Genomic DNA, 5,580 nt, shown 5'->3' with positions numbered 1-5,580 from the left:
TATAAAAATGAAGTTAAGCTCATTCCTGGTACACGTATAGGCCTATAATGACATGTATATGAAGAGAAGGAGCGTTACCAGTCTGGTTACAGAACAACCAAAATCCAGTTATACTAGATAAGAAATATGACACTTTTACTGCTTTATAACAGTAATTTATAGATGAAACGAAACACAGATAGAAAGACATGTTTAAAAAGATCTGAAACAAAGAAATAGCATGATTTGAATTTGAATGAACACGTTTGGAATTTGACTGTCTTTCGCGAAATTTAATGACTGAAATACACTTTTCGGCAAGTCAAGGCGAATTTGAATGAACGTAGGGTACCAGCCAATTTGAATACACATTTTACGAATTCGAACGTTCTATCAAAATTAATGAACCAAAAAAAGTGCGAAATTGGCTGGGAAAACCTAACTGGCTTTGATGTTTTGGGTATCTATGATGTAAACTAAGGCCTACTTCGATTGTAAAAGAAAAACGACTATGACTCTTTTCAGCTAAATGATGTCATAATAATTATGTGGGGAGGGGCACTTTATGGCTACTGTAACCTGGGCCTAGTACAAGATGAAATGACTGGTTTTCGTAATATGGTCATCTTGGTTGTGCACTATAGGCCTACAGAAGTATGCTTCCTTTGCAAATTTCTTGAGTGTTTTGCTACTGTAACCTATGGGACCCCGTATACAGGATAAGATGACTTGCTTCAGTGTTTGTGATATCTCTGTTCAGTAGGCCCTGATATTAACGTTACAAAAGAATTTGTAAGACCATTTTCAGCTGATTCACAGTACATGTATAATGGATGGGACACTGTGAGCTACTGTCTAGGGCTCTGTGCAGGATGAAATAACTAGCCTTGTGTGTTGAATATCTCTGATAGGTACTTCTTCCAGTGTAAAAGAAATTACCCGTGTTTGGGGCTATACTGTGCGGGGCCCCATACAGGATAAAATAACTGGCTTTGGTATTTTGGATATCTCTGATGGGTACTACTTCCATTGCAAAAGAAATTAGCCGTGACCCTTTTCAGCTGAATGAAACTAGTGTGTGTGTGTGTGTGTGTGTGTGTGTGTGTATGTGTGTGTGTGTGGAGAGGGGGGGGGGGGGCACTTTGGGGCTACTGTCTGATGGGGCCCCGTTCAGGATAAAATAACTGGCTTTGGTGCTTTGGATATCTTTGATGGGTATACTTCCATAAATTAGCCTGACCCATTTTGGCTGAATGAAACTAATGTGTGTGTGTGTGTGTGTGTGTGTGTGTGTGTGTGTGTGTGTGTGTGTGTGTGTGTTGGGGGGGGGTGCACTTCGGGGCTACTGTCTGGGACCCCGTACAGGATAAAATAACTGGCTTTAGTGTTTGGATATCTCTGATGAGTATGCCTACTACCAATTGCAAAAGAAAGTAGCCATGACCCTATTCAGCTGAACAAAATCAATGTGTTTGTGTGGGGGGGGGGGGGGAGGGAGCAATTTGGGGCTACTGACTGGAGCCCCGTGCAGGATAAAATAGCTGGCTTTGGTATTTTGGATATCTTTGATGGGTACGACTTCCATTGCAAAAGAAATTAGCCGTGACACTTTTCAGCTGAATGAAACTAGTGTGGGGTGTGTTGTCGGGGGGGGGGGGGGGGGGGAGCTCCTTTGGGGCTACTGTCCGGGGCCCCGTACTGGATAACATAGCTGACTTTGGTGTGTTTGATATCTCTGATGGGTGCTCCTTCCATTGCAAATGAAATTAGCCGTGACTCTTCTCAGCTGCACGAATGAAATCAATGTTTGTGTGTGTTTGTACGTATGGCCTATGGGGGGTGGGGCACTTTGGGGCTACTGTCTGGGGCCCGTACAGGATAAAATAGCTGGTATTGGTGTTTTGAATATCTCTGATGGGAACTACTTCAATTGCAAAAGAAATTAGCCGTGACTCTTTTCAACTGAATAAAATCAATGTTTGTGTGTGTTTGTACGTAGGCCTATGGGGGTGGGGCCCTTTGGGGCTACTGTCTAGGGCCCCGTACAGGATAAAATAGCTGGCATTGCTGTTTTCAGTATAAGTACACCCAAAGGAGCAATATCCACCAACTTTTGTCCGTGACCCCCTTCGGCTGAATAAATCCATTTTTCGGGGTCCCTTTTTGTGTCCCTAGCTTACGGTACAGGATGTGACTTGCCAGCAATGCATTTTATTGACCCTTGGACACATCCCTATATGATGAGACCATTAAAAAGTGTGAACCCTTTCAGCTGAATAAATCTTCTGGGCCCCCGGTCTATTACATACAAATGATGTACAGGTCCAAGACGTGCATCAGGAGGTTATTTGCATGCACAAGGTAGCTATGGAATGTTAAACCCACGAGGGGAAGCTGAGTGGGTTTCGATGTTAATCATAGTTACCGCATGCACACTATTCCTACTGATGCACGAAGACACGTACATCATCTGTTTAATCGAATGGAGGGACAACTTTTTTTGCCAGAAATCCAATTTTTACCCTTGTGCCCCGATGGCTAATTTACTGGATGCATTTCCTTTTGGCTTGCCACAGACACAAATCGTTCATCTAGTACACTGTACTGCACTTCCCACTGAACTGTACAATGAAAGGGATGTAATGTTAGGGAAGTAGCAACATTGACAATATGTTGGATGTCATTACACAAAGGTTAATGTGCTGTACATGTACATCATCTCAAAGGTGGGAAATTGCTAACTCTTTATACCAAGTATAATGTTACATTAATTGTACTTATATGAGTGGTACAGTTTCGGTTGAGATGGGGCTTCAGGTTTCCAACATTTTGTGATGAGGATTTTATGAGATAATGAAAACCTCTTATGAAATATGAAAGAACATATTCTAGGAGGAATTACAGTTTATTTGATGAAATTGGTTTTGAAATAGCCGAGATATCCAAAACAAAGTGATCCTAATTAAAAGGTGAGACCCAACTTTTGTTAGGATTGCTTTGCTTTACTTTGTTTTTGGATATCTCGACCATTTTAAAACTGATTTCCATCAAATAAACTTTGAATTCCTCTTCAAATTGTATGCTCTTTAACATTTCATAAAGCAGTTTCTGAGTATTTCACAAAAAGTTAAAAGCTGAATTCTCACCTCAACCAATACTACACTATTCCTTAAACATTCTGTTCCTGTGAGTTTTTGGTTGTGAATTAAACCGCTCCAGAATTTCTGATTCTTCAAATTCCTGCTCAAGAATATATGGTTTGCATATGTTGTACTGTAAAACTATAAATTTCCAAGTGAATGAAAATTCTCCCCCCCCCCAAAAAAAAAAAAAAAAGACTGTTGGCTCTGATCATAAAAATTTCATGCCACAAATATTTCTGGTTTTACAGTAGTATTTGTTTTCATACATGGATACAAAAAGACAAAATAAAATTAAAATCATTCTCTGACATAAATCTTCATATGCTTGATGACCAGGCCAAGAATGTACATGTACACTAATTGAGCATACACACCACACAAACCAAAACTCCCAACATCAACGGACAACAAACACCTCCTTTTCAGGTCAGTTATAGCTGTAACAAGATGAAAGCCACATGGCCACTTTAATATTAGTTTCGCTATCATGCACGCTGACAGGCACATAGTAAAGAGGCATTGTCATCAAAATGCATTATCATCCAGAATATTCTCATATTTACATAATCTATCCTCTTTTTTTTTTCTGTTTCACAAAAACAAAGGGTACTACACAGATAACAAAGAGATAACAAATTGTACTGATGACATAAGTTAAGGCTTAATACTATGTTGAAATGAACAGCATTCACTACATCATTAGCAAGCAAAAATATAGATGAAGGAATATTACTGGTATGCGAGCACACAGCAAACCGCCTTCCATAAATCTACAAACATAAGATTTAACAACAGGTAGTCGTGTACTATAATGATTGTACCAGTTTATTTCAAATGATTATTGTATAAAAAAAAGTACTCTTATGCTATCATACAAAAATGTCATGCCACTAGTTAGTCACTGATACACAACATGATGATACATTTGTATGCATTGTGGTACATGTATAAAACTCCAGAATGTACAAGCAGCATTAATATATTCTGACACCAGAGTTATCTACTCACTCTAATGATAAACAAGAGATGGATATTCAAATTCATGAAAGTTGCTAGACTGTGTAGAGAGATTCATCAGTTGCAAGAGATGAATATTCCTCATGGCTTTGTCTAATTATTTTTGCCAATTCTGTGAGCCTCACTCTGCGTATCTTCATCATTTGTGATTAAATGTCTCCTTTAGTACAATGAAATGAAATAAAGCAGAGCAGCATGCACCCCCGATAAATCTCAAAGCATCTGTTATCCACTATAAATCACAGATATGAGTACAGTACACACCTTTTGCTTTCCATCTTTTTCATCCTAATGAAACTTAACACCTTGGACAATATTGCAACTACAAACACACATAAAGAATGTGATCATTGATGGCGATAGGATTCTAGAGAAAAGAAAATCATTCAGGACTTTTTGCATGGACAGGGATGAAAATCACACTAAATCAATTACATTTTGTGGACACGAATGTCATCTAGATTGCAAAGTAGGTGATTAAACAAAGGTGGGAATTACTATCATCTATGACAAAAAAAGAAGAAAGATATTCTCCTTTATTGATTTTGCAGGAGGAGTGCTTCAGTGCATCATTGTGCCAGAAGAATGAGAAAGCCTTCACACTGCTTGAGTCATTATCAAAGAAATTAAATTTGCCACAAACAGTAGGCTTTGGTTACAGGAACAAGGTTAGAAATGAATATATGCACCTTAAAGTAAACTTATGCATGTACACACGTGACAGTTGGCATTAGGTTGGTCAGCAGTGAGGGGGGAAAAAAAATGACGTACCGACACCAATGATAGTTGCACACCCCTTTTTCAATAATTTGTCCTTCAATATGTTTTTTTTTTTTTTTTCCACTACCAAGTGCCATATTGCACTTAAATCTATTTGTCACTGTACATTTTATGCAAATCCTGTGGTGATTAGCCACCCAATAGCAATGCTACAGTGACTTCACTCTCCAGCAGCCAAACCTGATGTGGTTACATCCCAAGTCAGCTTTTCTGCAGTCCCAGCATGCAGTTTTCAAAAACTACACACAAAACCCTGTGCAAAAGCATGTCTACCTGCTTCGGTATCAAATGAAATGTGCCTTCCTTGCCATAATGACAAATTATGTGCAGCAACAACATGAACATGGCATGGTGGAATGTCTTGGCTAAAGGTTAAAAACAAAAATCAAGTTTTGCTTGCTATTTACATATCGCAAAGTTAGTGTGTGTGTTTTCTTTTTCTATGTAAATAACTTTAACCTTTTTATAGCTTTCCCTTCGATTAATCTCGTATTAAGATTGAAAATATTTTAAACAATATACTGTAATTAAATCAAATCTTGTATCTCACAGCCGGATAGACAAATCCTGCACTCCTGTTCCATCCACATGGGCAAAGTTGGCATTACATGTTAATTTGTAATCCATACAGTCTCCTCTTCCTCCTCCTCCTCCTCCTCCT

This window comes from Diadema setosum, chromosome 10, assembly GCF_964275005.1.
Source record: "Diadema setosum chromosome 10, eeDiaSeto1, whole genome shotgun sequence".
Classification (NCBI taxonomy): Eukaryota; Metazoa; Echinodermata; class Echinoidea; order Diadematoida; family Diadematidae; genus Diadema; species Diadema setosum.
The sequence above is the reverse complement of the archived record's forward strand: the minus strand, read 5'-3'. Positions refer to the sequence as shown.